Here is a 15,160-nt window from a genome sequence, read left to right as displayed (position 1 = left end):
GGTGAAACACTACTGCCCCTCACAGGCTGGATGCTACAACTGCACAAATCCTCAGGCTTGCTCTCAAGTCAATGTCGTGTGTGTTTTTATTTGTTTGGTTTTCCAAAAAACGTTCTTTATTTATCTTCAAATATTTTATTGTGAAGCACAAGTAACAACTAAAATTTGCATTTCCTGCGAAAATGCTGTGTGGATGCTTTAAAGCTGAAGCTGTATGCAAAAACTAGCTGAAAAAGCTGAAAAGTTGCAGAAATTGTAAAAACTTTGCAGAAGCAAAGGAACTTTGCTAAAATGTAATAACTTAGCAGAACTGCAATATCTTAGAGGAAACATAATACTTGGCAGAAATACAATAGCATAGCAGAACTTAGCAGAAATATTGTAACTTACCAGAAACATGATAACTTCTCAAAAATACAAGACTTTAGGAGAAATAGTATAAGATAACAGAAAGAATATATTTAGCCAAAAATACTTGAACATTACAGAAACACTATGATTTAGAAAAATAGTACAACATAGTAGAAATACTGTGATTTACCAGAGACACTGTGATGAAGTATGAATATTGTAATTTTAAATTAATACTATGTTTTAGCACAAATACTATCATTTGGCAGAAATACTATATTAAGCACAAATCCTATAAAAAGCACAAATAGTATGATTAAGCATAAATACTACATTTAGTAGAAATACTATGTTTTAGCACAAATATTATAAAAAGAAGAAATACTATATTAAGCACAAATCCTATAAAAAGCACAAATACTATATTAAGCACAAATCTTATAAAAAGCACAAATACTATATTAAGCAATATAAATATCCCATAAAAATCCTTTAAAAAGCAAAAATACTGTACTATGATTTGGTAGAAAAACTATAATTAATCAGAAATACTATATTTGGCAGAAATACTATATTTAGCACAAATCTTATAAAATAGCAGAACTAGTAATAACTTAAACAGAAAAATTGGAAAAGCAAAATGGACAGCTGATTTTGCAGTCTATTTCTCGTAGTGCGGACTCCCCTCAAACAAATGGCCGTAATTTCCTAACCGTAGAGGCTAGAACGGTCATTCTTAGACCATTTTGTTCAGAAGAGATGGGGGAATCTTCCAGTGTTGACAATTTATCATTAAAATCTGAATTATTAAAGATATTTGACTTGTAATGCACCATAACTGAGTAGAGGCGAAGCAAAAACTGCCTTGACTTGCCCTCAAACAACGCTTTCTAACTCTAAATCTATTTGGAGTATCAATATCATTCTTTCACCGTAAGAGACAGCAGGCTTTGGTGAACAGTCATGGAAATTTTCAGGTCTCTGTGGAAATCCAACAAAAAGTTATGACAAGAGAAAAAAGTGGTTCATTTCCAGAGTTTGAAATCTGAGCGAAGGACAAATTTCCTACCCTCAAACAAGTCTAACTCATTTCAGAACGGTAATAGGTGAGAAAGAAATTCTTGAATTGTGAGCGTCAGGAGTGTCTGAAGATATACTGGGACAAGCCTCATGTCTTAAGTTTGTTTCGTTAAGGAGATATGATGATTCGAATATGCCTCTCATTACAGAAATCAAGCGGTGATTTTGAACAAACTCTCCATTGACTTTCTATGGAGAGTTTTCCGACTTTGTGTTGGTCTGAGGAGATTTGCAAAGATCCTATAAGTCCCACAACAATGATAGTGACATTTCCTGAAAGCCAGCAAAAATACCTACATTTTGATGTATAATTTGTGGAAGTTGAGTGAAAATTGAGCAAGTAGCAAGAAGTTGTTCGGACATGAAGAGAAAACTGCACACTGGAAGCCAAGAGTATAGCAACCATAACAACGCATGTATTTTGTGAAAAATCACAATTTGGCAACTCAAAACTTTAAGAGGAATAAAAGTAAAACGGTAAAAGCTTTGAAAAAGCTGATTTATACCTGAATAGCCCAATAATTTGAGAACATTTTAAAGTTTGAATGGTTGTTCTACGTGAAAATATGAGGAAGTAGTTAAGTTTCAAAAACAAGCAAATTTTAGCAGAATTGCAGAAGTTTCCCATTCATTTCAAATTAAAGGAAAAAAGCTTAATATTTTAAAAAGTATAATAGTGAAAAATACCAAAAGATATAGCCATCATTAACAGAAATAGCAGAATAGTTTAAAATTTGAACGGTGAAAATAGCACAAAAATTGTGGAAGTAGATCCACGGCGAAAAGTGTACGGAAACACCAAGAAGGAACTCAATAGTGTGGAGCATCCACACAATTACAAATTGCCCCATAGGCTGACATTGCTTCCTTTTTATATTTTTATCATCAAGAAAGGGGGAAAACAAACAAAAAACAAAACACACAACCAAGAAAGTGGAAAGTAACAAAAAGGGTAGCCAAAAAACAAGGGGGAAAAACACCCCTCCCACACAATTACCTTATCCCAGAGTGCTATCAGCTTATTGTAACCTATGGTGAAGTCCACACAGTAGCTCTCACTTGTTCATAATTTCCAGATGCTCAATAAGTGGCCCCCAAATCTGATCCAAGTCCTCCAGTTTGTCCTTTATAACGAAGCGGTTCCTTTCCAGGTGAAGAGTATCTGTCAGCACGGAAATCCAGGCTTTCAAGGAGGGCACTTCTTTTCCCTTTCATAGCTTAACCTACCCATTCATTCACTTCCGCTTATTCCTTTTCAGGTTTGCTGGAGCCTATCCCAGCTGTCTTAGGGCGAAAAGGAGGGTACACCCAGGACAGGTCTCCAGTCGGTTGCAGGGCTGACACATAGACAGGGGACAACCAATCGCACTCACATTCACTCCCACATGTTGTGGGCCTGATCTCTGAGAACATCGAGAAGGCCTGCCCGGAGGAGATTAAGAACCTGGAGAACTGGTGCTAGGAGAACAACCTCCTCCTAAACGTCAGCAAGACTAAGGAGCTGATCATAGACTTCACTACAAAGCAGGCAAGGAATTATGAGCCCCTGATCATCAGTTTCCGGTACCTGTGTATCTACATCACTCTGTCATGGTCCTGTGACATCAATAGGGATGGGTATTGTTTAGGTTTTATCCGATACCAGTACCAAACCGGTACATTTGAAATGGTGCTGGTGCTTAAACGGTGCTTGAACTGGTGCTTAAAGAATGGAGAACACACACTTTGTCCAAAAACCTCTCATGTTCAGCTGTTTTTTTTTTTGTTTTGTTTTTTGTAAAAAGATAACAATGTTAGCCTTTTCTGCAGCTATAGGGGATTTATGGTATCACTCTTGGCTGGAAGCAGTGCTTAATCAATGGGGGAAAAAAACACCAACTTTGTCCAAAAACCTCTCATGTTTAGCTGTTTTCCACTTTTTCTTTGGTCATTTTAGCCTTTTTGGCCAGAGTGAAGGGAGCATCTGCCATCAAAAAAGAAGACAGGCGCATGTAACTACGACGGTGTTTGCTAGTTCACCTTACATGCATTAATGTAATAACGTGGTTAGCCTACTCAACGTAAATTACACACGAACAACATTAAGCTACTCACGCAGAGAAGAACGGCTGCTGCTGCCATCATCATCCGTCATCATTTCTGCTACACTGGCAGCGCTAGGGGTCAGGACTCTCCTCTTCGGGTTCTTGGGGGATGTTGCTAACTTCACATCTGATAACAGGCACCACACCCGCAGTAGATGTGCTCAGTGTGAGGTCTCGCAGCAAGCTATCAAATACGGTGCATTTCTCGGCTTTTAACAAAATGCTATACGTTGCCAGGTGTTTCATCAGATTCGAGGTGTTACCTCCTTTGCACAGTATCACCATAAAGCACTTGTTGCAGGCTGCTGAGTTTGCATCTTTTGCTGTGAAGTACAGACAGACTCTTAACTGCTTCGCCTTGGGCGTTTTTAATCTGTAGCTCTGCTCTAAAAGAACGTACGTACCTGGGCCCGCCTACTATCCTCGGAAAGGTAAAATGATTGGCTAGAATCTAAAGTGGATGACATCTCAGAAAAAAAAAAAAAAGCACCAAAATAAAGCACTGAAATGTGTGTGCTTTTGGGTCTGGTTACTACAGTTTATGTCAGAACCGGTGCCATTACCGGTACCCATCCCTAAAGAGCAGCTCGCCTCGCAGCTATTTATTCCCATGATAGTTACAGTTTACACAATAAAACACAAGCAACTCCCACCGTAGAACCCCCTTGGTTGCAAAAGACAAGGTACTGCGTGTGCGTGTGTGTGTGAGACCTCCTGCTCACCAAAAGGATCATAAAAGCAGGAAGCTTATACACAAGAAACAGATCTTTCAAATAGGATGTATCAATAATATACACATACAGTTCTTACACACACACTGGACATTCTGGACATTGTTTTCACTTCATCACTTAAATCACTTTAAGCATATTTGCACTGCAGAAGACATAATGTGGATTGCACAACACTGGACATTATATTCTTCATTTCCAGTTAATACTTGTACAGCTGCTGTTATTGTGTATATATATTTATTTATATTTCTTCATACATTCTTATATAGTTCTATATTGTGTATTTTGTTGTACAGTTATTTTATTTTCAACTTTAATTTATATATTTTATCTTATTCTTTCCCAGTTAAATTTACCCTTCATTCTAATTTGTGTTGTACAGTTATTTCCTTTTTAACCTTAATTTATATTTTATTCCTTCCTAGTAAAATTTACCCTTTTTAATTTTTCATATTTATTTCCCTTTTTAATTTTTCATATTTATTTCCTATCTTATTCATAGCCTTTTCCTTTTTTGTTTTCTTTAGGTCACGAGCAGTTGTCCAAGCATTTCACTGCATATCGTACTGTGTATGACTGTGTACGTGACAAATAAAATTTGAATTTGAATTTGAAAATTTTAATAAAACCTCACCCCAGCACCAGAGTGACTGGAGAGATGGTCAGAGACAAAAGAATGTCTTTGATCCTACTGCTTGAACCAAGACTTTACAAATTTAAGAAACTCAATGACAACATTCAACAATTTGACTTAACAGGAAGGTTGGAGATTGGCCTATAAATAGCTGAGACAGTCTAGAGATGGCTTTTTAAGTAAAGGTTTAACTACAGCCAGCTTGAAGGCCTGTGGTACATAGCCAATTATTAGAGATTTTATTGAGATCCTGTTTCTCTTTATTTCTCTTTTTCTAGTTGCTTCCGTACGTTTTGTGCCGCTTAACTAGTCCCTCAGTTTTTATGAGTGTGTGTGAATGTGTGTGAATGTGTGCGTGAATGGGTGGATGACTGGATATGTAAAGCGCTTTGGGGTCCTTAGGGACTAGTAAAGCGCTATATAAATACAGGCCATTTACCATTTACCATTTTATGCCCATTCAAATTTTTACAGTTTCTGTCAATTCTGCTCTTTCCAGCTATAAATTTTGGTGGTTATAACTGTTATATTTTTTGCTATGTTAATTTTTTCATGCAGTTTCTGCTCCCATTGAAGTGGATAGCAGACATCCCATAAAATGCTCTAAGTGGCATATTTTTGAAGCTTAACTGCTTCCACATACTTTCTCCTAGAACCACCATTCCACCTTTAAACTGTTCTCCTGTTCTTCTTTTACTACTGTCTAATTCAGCTTTTCTATAAGTTCTACCGTTTCCCTTAAATTAATTTTTAACTTTCGCATGAATTATGAGGTTCTCTAGCATATCGAGACCACACTGTTACATATTCCATATGTACGGGGTACGACCCCCCTTGGTCGTGGCGTGTGGATATTTCTTTAAGACACCCCGGCACGCCCGGCTACGTCCCACAGCTTACGTATAAAACAGCTGTGCAGACGTGACACCGGTGATCGTTGATCTCCACTTGTTGGCTGTCTCCCAGCCTTAAAGTACGCAGCCTCAACGATCCTCAAGGGCCGCGTACTCAAAGACCGCTAAGGCCGGAAGTGCGAGGCTTGTGAAATGGGACAGTCTAGCCTCCGTTGCGCTGATACTGTTGTTTGTCAATAAAGTTTAAAAAAAAAAAAAGCCTCCGTTGCGCTGCGCAGGTTGCCTAGCAACCATGATACTAATCACTGGAAACGTGTCATACAGCTTTGTTTGACAGAAATGAAGGAGAAAATTGTTTGTTTGTTTCTACATGAGCTTTGATCATTGTCAGAGTATTTTTGTTTTTAAAGGTTTTATTATTCATATAATAATCAGCTAAGAGTGTTTATATTTCTGTTCTGTACTCAACCAGCTGCATATTTTAATTGCTGGCTCCCTACTCTATAACGGAAACTGTTTGCCTTCACATTATCAGTCTTTGCCTTCACATTGTCACTGTTTGCCTTCACACTAGCAGGAAACCGCCACCCACGAGTAAGAAACAACCTTGTAGAGAACACGAAGTTTTTTGATCAACCACACCTGTTTTCTTGACAAGATAAGGATGATATTTCCTTTTTTGTATGCTTCATGATGTGTATAAATAAAGCCAGACTGCACCAAGGAGGTGTGTGAGTCTCTCCCTGAGTCTCTCACCCGTGCACGTTTAAAACTGCTCTAAGTGTCTGAGTGATATTTCATTGCATCTGAGTACTTGATAATAGAATATCTTTAACAAATGTAATGACTGCTTTCAGTGTGAATTTCTCTCCTTGAAGTAGCAGAGTGGATGGGAATTCAGTAAGCAAAAACCTTTTTGGACTGTGAAAACTGTGCTCCAGAGTTTCTGTAGAGCATTTTCCAAGGTCTGTGTCAATCCATACAAGCTCTCTCAGGGTGAAACTGTGACAAACAGTCCCTGTGCAAAGTTGCTTTCCTGATGAATCTGTTTTAAATGCTGTTGGAGATGCATCAGGACTTTCGATTGGTCTTAGGCATGGCGATGCTGGAAGGTTGAGCCGTTGTTCAACAGCAGACTGAAGGTGAGCTATGCCAGAAGCTGAGAGGACTGACAGATCAATGGAAACAAAAGGTATTTGCCTTGTGTTTGGTGTGTAAAGTTTGCAGTACTGGGAGGAACACTGTCTTGTGAAGTGAACACTTGGATTTTCCGTCATTGTTTTTTGAATTACTGTGGACACATGGCACTGTGCATCAACACGATGAACACCAGTCTTCAACTGAACAGGGCAGAATATTGAGCTCAGCACCTCTGCCCTCAATGAATAGGCATGTTGAGTGACACCCTTTGAAGCAAGGGATTTCACAAGCTGGAATACTTTGTTCTCCTCTGAACTATTCAACATGTTTTGAGCAGTACGACTATCACAGTAAGCGCAGCACAGACTTTGACAGAAGGCATCAAAGGCACAGGTGTTCATGACACAATATTGTCCTTTGCCAAGTTTTACTGCACTGTAAACCCCAACAGTCTACCTGACTTATAAAGTTTGTGGATATAACAATTGAAATTCCTCAAAGTTGAAACAACTTAAAACTTTTGTTCTGTTAACGATTCAAACAGTTATAATTGTACATGGCTTAGAAGTTAAGAGTAAATACTGCTTTCTTAATTATGATTTTGAGTAAATGTTTTTTTCCGAGCTCCGCATGTGTATGTCAACTACGTCATGACGTTTTCTCTCTAACCTGAACGACGTTGACAGAAAATTCTGTTCAATATGGCTGCCCTTCTCGAGCGACTGGAGAGCACATTTGGAGAAACTTGTAAGTAAAACGGAACCTTCGTTATGTTTATTTTTTCCGTAAAAAAGCAAGTATATTAATATGTTGCAGGCAAGAACTTCGATTTCGAATGCGCTGTTGTGTTAAAAAGCACAGACCCAGGTGGTGAATAGTGGTTCGCTGTTGTTCGCGCTCTTTTTCAAACATAGATTATGTCGTCAGTTTTAACCGATTAAAACAGTTTTACTAAGAATTACATAAAAAGAAAGGGTCTTAATGATATTTTAACGACCACTTGCCAACACAAGAAAGTTGGCGTTTTTACAACAGCAGCCTCATTGTTCGGCAGGTTTTTTTTTCTTCTTCTCATTAGCATGATTCAAAACTGACTTAGCTAGCAGTGGCAACTTCAATCTAAAACAATTGAAATATAGCAAGGTTTTGTATATTTAGTGTGCTAATAAGGTTTTCAATATTTTTATTTTTTCCTTCCAAGGCTGAAGACCGAAGACAAAAGGACAGAAGAAAAAAAAAATTCAGACTGCAATTAATTTCAGGTGGAGACAGTAAACACAGGTGAGTTGAAAGATCTATTGAAGAGTCCTTTCTTCTTGGCCATTAAAACATTTTTAGGTTAAAAGACCCGTGTCATGAATCACTGTGCAGCAGGCAGGAGTTGGACCCAATTCAATTCAATTTTATTTATATAGCGCCAAATCACAACATAAGTCGCCTCAAGGCGCTTCATAGATACAGAGAAAAACCCAACAATCATATGACCCCCTATGAGCAAGCACTTTGGCGACAGTGGGAAGGAAAAACTCCCTTTTAACAGGAAGAAACCTCCGGCAGAACCAGGCTCAGGGAGGGGCGGCCATCTGCTGCGACCGGTTGGGGTGAGAGAAGGAAGACAGGATAAAAGACATGCTGTGGAAGAGAGACAGAGGTTAATAACAGATATAATTCAATGCAGAGAGGTCTGTTAACACATAGTGAGTGAGAAAGGTGACTGGAAAGGAAAAACTCAATGCATCATGGGAATCCCCCGGCAGCCTACGTCTATTGCAGCATAACTAAGGGAGGATTCGGGGTCACCTGGTCCAGCCCTAACTATATGCTTTAGCAAAAAGGAAAGTTTTAAGCCTAATCTTGAAAGTAGAGATAGTGTCCGTCTCCTGAATCCAAACTGGAAGCTGGCTCCACAGAAGAGGGGCCTGAAAACTGAAGGCTTTTATTCGATTCCATTACTGTGGGGGGGCTGGTTGACCTTTTGACCTTTACATTTTCATTAATATCTTTAAAACAGATGCAGCACAAACGTAAATTTTAGCAGCACAAACCAGCACAAACGTAGCACAGTTGATTGACACCAGTTTTGTTTGATTCCATTAATGTGAGGGGGCTGGTTGACCTCTGATGACCTCTACAAATTTTCTTGAATATCTTTAAAATGATAGCAGCACAAACGTAAATTTTTGCAGAACAAACCAGCACAAACGTAGCACAAATGTTTGACATCAATTTTGTTCGATTCCATTAATGTGGGGGGGCTGGTTGACCTTTTGACCTTTACATTTTCATTAATATCTTTAAAACAGAGGCAGCACAAACGACAATTTTAGCAGCACAAACCAGCACAAACATTTGACATCAATTTTGTTCGATCCCATTAATGTGGGGGGCTGGTTGACCTTTTGACCTTTACATTTTCATTAATATCTTTAAAACAGATGCAGCACAAACGTAAATTTTAGCAGCACAAACCAGCACAAACGTAGCACAGTTGATTGACACCAGTTTTGTTTGATTCCATTAATGTGGGGGGGCTGGTTGACCTCTGATGACCTCTACAAATTTTCTTGAATACCTTTAAAATGATAGCGGCACAAACGTAAATTTTTGTAGCACAAATGTTTGACATCAATTTTGTTCGATTCCATTAATGTGGGGGGGCTGGTTGACCTTTTGACCTTTACATTTTCATTAATATCTTTAAAACAGATGCAGCACAAACGTAAATTTTAGCAGCACAAACCAGCACAAACGTAGCACAGTTGATTGACACCAGTTTTGTTTGATTCCATTAATGTGAGGGGGCTGGTTGACCTCTGATGACCTCTACAAATTTTCTTGAATATCTTTAAAATGATAGCAGCACAAACGTAAATTTTTGCAGAACAAACCAGCACAAACGTAGCACAAATGTTTGACATCAATTTTGTTCGATTCCATTAATGTGGGGGGGCTGGTTGACCTTTTGACCTTTACATTTTCATTAATATCTTTAAAACAGATGCAGCACAAACGTAAATTTTAGCAGCACAAACCAGCACAAACGTAGCACAGTTGATTGACACCAGTTTTGTTTGATTCCATTAATGTGGGGGGGCTGGTTGACCTCTGATGACCTCTACAAATTTTCTTGAATACCTTTAAAATGATAGCGGCACAAACGTAAATTTTTGTAGCACAAATGTTTGACATCAATTTTGTTCGATTCCATTAATGTGGGGGGGCTGGTTGACCTTTTGACCTTTACATTTTCATTAATATCTTTAAAACAGATGCAGCACAAACGTAAATTTTAGCAGCACAAACCAGCACAAACGTAGCACAGTTGATTGACACCAGTTTTGTTTGATTCCATTAATGTGAGGGGGCTGGTTGACCTCTGATGACCTCTACAAATTTTCTTGAATATCTTTAAAATGATAGCAGTACAAACGTAAATTTTTGCAGAACAAACCAGCACAAACGTAGCACAAATGTTTGACATCAATTTTGTTCGATTCCATTAATGTGGGGGGGCTGGTTGACCTTTTGACCTTTACATTTTCATTAATATCTTTAAAACAGAGGCAGCACAAACCAGCACAAACGTAGCACAGTTGATTGACACCAGTTTTGTTTGATTCCATTAATGTGGGGGGGCTGGTTGACCTCTGATGACCTCTACAAATTTTCTTGAATATCTTTAAAATGATAGCAGCACAAACGTAAATTTTTGCAGCACAAACCAGCACAAACGTTTGACATCAATTTTGTTCAATTCCATTAATGTGGGGGGGCTGGTTGACCTTTTGACCTTTACATTTTCATTAATATCTTTAAAACAGAGGCAGCACAAACGACAATTTTAGCAGCACAAACCAGCACAAACGTTTGATACCACTTTTGTTGGATTTGAAGAAGGTGGGGGGGCCAACTTCACTCACATGCTTAATGGCTCAAAACACCTTATCCAATTATAAACTGATACGCAAGTACTGGCATGCCCCTTTTAATTTCTTCATAAATGTTATTTAATGTTATTATTACGGCAGCACGGTGGTTAGCACTGTTGCCGCATAGCAAGAAGGTCCTGAGTTCAATTCCACCATCACGCCAGGGTCTTTCTGTGTGGAGTTTGCAGGTTCTCTCGCCATGTTTGCGTGGGTTCTCTCCGGGCTCTCTCCAAAGACATGCAGCTTGTGGTGATAGGTTAATTGGTTAATCCGAATTGCCCATAGGTGTGAATGTGAGTGCGAATGGTTGTCTGTCCCTGTGTGTTGGCCCTGTGACAGACTGGCAACCTGTCCAGGATGTACCCTGCCTCTTGCCCTATGACAGCTGGGATAGATTCCAGCACCCCCTGCGACCCTTAAAAGGATAAGCAAATGGATGGATGGATGGAATTTTATTAATATCTTTAAAATAATAGCACCACAAACAAAATTTTTTGCAGCACAAACCTGTGACATCAACTTTTGTTTGATTTGGGTGATGTGGGGGGGCTGGTTGACCTTTTGACGTTTGCATTTTCATTAATATCTTTAAAACAGAGGCAGCACAAACGACAATTTTAGCAGCACAAACCAGCACAGTTGATTGACACCAGTTTTGTTTGATTCCATTAATGTGGGGGGGCTGGTTGACCTCTGATGACCTCTACAAATTTTCTTGAATATCTTTAAAATGATAGCAGCACAAATGACAATTTTTGCAGAACAAACCAGCACAAACCAGCACAAACGTTTGACATCAATTTTGTTCGATCCCATTAATGTGGGGGGCTGGTTGACCTTTTGACCTCTACATTTTCATTAATATCTTTAAAACAGAGGTAGCACAAACCAGCACAAACGTAGCACAGTTGATTGACACCAGTTTTGTTTGATTCCATTAATGTGGGGGGGCTGGTTGACCTCTGATGACCTCTACAAATTTTCTTGAATATCTTTAAAATGATAGCAGCACAAACGTAAATTTTTGCAGAACAAACCAGCACAAACATTTGACATCAATTTTGTTCGATTCCATTAATGTGGGGGGGCTGGTTGACCTTTTGACCTTTACATTTTCATTAATATCTTTAAAACAGAGGCAGCACAAACGACAATTTTGTGTGTGTGTGTGTTGGGGGGGGGGGGGGGGGGGGGCTGGTTGACCTTTACATTTTTATTAATATCTTTAAAACAGAAGCCGCACAGACCAGCACAAACGTTGATTGACACCCATTTTGTTTGATTTAATTAATGTGGGGGGGCTGGTTGACCTCTGATGACCTCTAGAAATTTTGATTAATATCTTTAAAATGATAGCAGCACAAACGACAATTTTTGCAGCACAAACCAGCACAAACGTTTGATACCACTTTTGTTGGATTTGAAGAAGGTGGGGGGGCCAACTTCACTCACATATGTCATGTCTACTGAATTCACATTTTTCATGCCTGTGGAGTTTATTATATGGACGTGGTGACAGTGTAAAGACAGCCTGCTCTTCTGATTTAACTTTTCAAGCATTCACACTAATTAGTGTTTAAACCTCCCATGGTTCTATATCTGGGGATGTGGCTTTGGTTTGCACTGATGAAAGCTTATAGTTGAAATGTGTTTGACGGTAAATGGTCAATAAAGAAGACAGCATTTTGTTTTGTTTTTACACAATGATTTTGTCATGTGCTGTGTGCAGGCAGGAACTGTGGACCCAATGTGCAGACACTTGGAGGTAAAAGTGTGAACTCAAAACAACTTTAACGCTAAACACAAATATAACAAAAGCAAGAATACCAAAAGAAACTTACACAGGCAGCCAAACAGAACACACAGCATAGGATGAGGGAGATCGCAACAAAGACCAAAGAAAACTCAGGGCTTACATACCCAGAGAGAGCCATCAGGGAATGGGAGACAACAGAGAAACACAGCTGGGACAAATAAGGGTAGCGAGACAAGGGAAGCAAATCCAGATACATTAACATGAGACATGGACTTTCAAAGTAAAACAGGAAACATAACACAGACAACGCGGACTTGACGAGGGGATACAGCAGACAGGGGGAGACAGAACAACTATGTAACACAGAGACAGAAACCAGAAGACAGAACTCTAAGAAACCAAAAGACTAGAAATGATAAATAATGGCAAAATCAAAGTTCAATAATAATGTAAAACTCAAAATTTTGGGTCAACGAACCCAGGCACCCTAACAGATTTATTTTTACAGTTAATTTTTTTCTATTTAATTATTTAGTTACAGTCCACCATACCTCTGATCCCCTGTCAATCCATCCACCCCCTTTTTAATGGTGTATCTGATTCAGGGTCATGAAGGGCTGGAGCAGCTGTCACAGACTGAGCAAGGTACACCCTGTACAGGTCACCAGTCCATGGCAGTGTCCCACTGTGTGTATTTTAAAAAGTACCGCATCTTAAAAACCACGGCTGCAGATAGATGGCCTTGGCAACTCTTCACTACATTATGAGGGGGATTTTATTATAGCAAATGACAAAAAAAATGGACCACTCATGATCTATTCAAAATACAATCTAGAGATGTTTTAGTCCCTTAAAGCGAGCTAATTATGTTTATTTCCAGCTCCATACTTTAATTTGTGCACTACAGCAAATTTGTGTGATTCATTGCTGAAAATATGCTTATTTATCCTATACTGAGTCTTGGTGCAGTCCTTCAATTTATCTTCCATTTGAAATATGCCAGTTTAGCTGTCCTCTCTTTGAGCCAACCTTTGTCTTATTGGCTGCTCCTCAGAAGTTTTGAATAGCAGGTGGGTGGTACTTCTGTGCTTGGAGCAGGGATTACTTGTACATATACTGACCTCATTATTTGAAACTTGGCCCATGTTCGATATGAGCATTCACCATTTATATATACACAATATCTGTTGGTGTGTGTGTGTGTGTGTTAGAAAATATGGAAAAGGAATATTAAGTATTGGTCGAGGAGTTTGATTTCCAAACCAAATGCAAATCTTATTTTCATTCAGCAGTCCACCTTTTCTCAAAGCTCAGTTAAAGACACTTTTGACAATGTCATCTGGGTTGTAGCTTTGTTCCTGAAGATGTGCATGTCTTCAGGAATGAAAAGAAAGAAAGAAAGAAAGAAAGAAAGAAAGAAAGAAAGAAAGAAAGAAAGAAAGAAGTCCAGGAGATCTGAGTAGTTATTATGTCTGATGAAAAGAACAATCGAAAACAACCAAGGCACTTTGTCTTCAGGTATTTGTATTAGGATCAGCACAGATTTCACTCTCTGGCTTTATTTATAGCATAATAAGACATTTTACTTTTAAAAATCAAGGACACCAACAAGGCAGATAGGGCACATGCACTGGGGCCACAAATGTCCCAGGTTTAGTCCGTAATTCAATTCAATTCAATTTTATTTATATAGCGCCAAATCACAACAAAAGTCGCCTCAAGGGGCTTCATAGATACAGAGAAAAACCCAACAATCATATGACCCCCTATGAGCAAGCACTTTGGTGACAGTGGGAAGGAAAAACTCCCTTTTAACAGGAAGAAACCTCCAGCAGAATCAGGCTCAGGGAGGGGCGGGGCCATCTGCTGCGACCGGTTGGGGTGAGAGAAGGAAGACAGGATAAAAGACATGCTGTGGAAGAGAGCCAGAGGTTAATAACAGATATGATTCAATGCAGAGAGGTCTATTAACACAGCGGTCCCTAAGCGCCACGGACCGGTTCATGCCCGACAATATTTTTACGGACCGGCCTAGTACCGGTACCGTAAAAAAGAAGATTTATTCATAACACACGTGAAAAGACCCAGGAAAACAGAGTTAACGATAAAAACGATGACAAAATAACGCTAAAAAAACGATAAAAATCCTGAAAACCATACATTTCACACCTGAGCCTCAACTCTCAACTCTCGTGGCCCGGTACCAAACGACTCATGGACCGGTACCGAGGCCCGGTGGTTGGGGACCGCTGTATTAATACATAGTGAGTGAGAAAGATGACTGGAAAGGAAAAACTCAATGCATCATGGGAATCCCCGGCAGCCTACGTCTATCGCAGCATAACTACGGGAGGATTCAGGATCAGGATTTTGCTCTAAGTGCTCTAATGGGGTGATATGGTACTACAAGGTCATTAAGATAAGATGGGGCCTGATTATTCAAGACCTTGTATGTGAGGAGCAGGATTTTGAATTCAATTCTGGGTTTGAAGGGAAGCCAAAACAGGAGAAATATGCTCTCTCTTTCTAGTCCCTGTCAGGACTCTTGCTGCAGCATTTTGGATTAGCTGAAGGCTTTTCAGCGAGTTTTTTGGACAT

The 15,160-nt window shown here is 39.2% G+C and overlaps 1 long non-coding RNA gene across 1 annotated transcript; it reads right to left on the bottom strand.

Annotated features, from left to right (window-relative positions):
• Positions 1-9,125: 9,125 nt before the first annotated feature.
• On the bottom strand, positions 9,126-13,323 carry LOC309689022. Its single transcript, XR_014271225.1, has 2 exons — positions 12,648-13,323; positions 9,126-11,798 (listed from the first exon to the last, which is right to left on the bottom strand). It is a non-coding gene; the product is annotated as an uncharacterized lncRNA (long non-coding RNA).
• Between the last annotated feature and the right edge of the window lie 1,837 nt (positions 13,324-15,160).

This window comes from Aulonocara stuartgranti (genome assembly GCF_965226115.1).
Source record: "Aulonocara stuartgranti genome assembly, chromosome: 2".
NCBI lineage: Eukaryota > Metazoa > Chordata > Actinopteri > Cichliformes > Cichlidae > Aulonocara > Aulonocara stuartgranti.
Note: the sequence above shows the minus strand (reverse complement) of the source record. Positions and strands in the feature narration are given on the sequence as shown.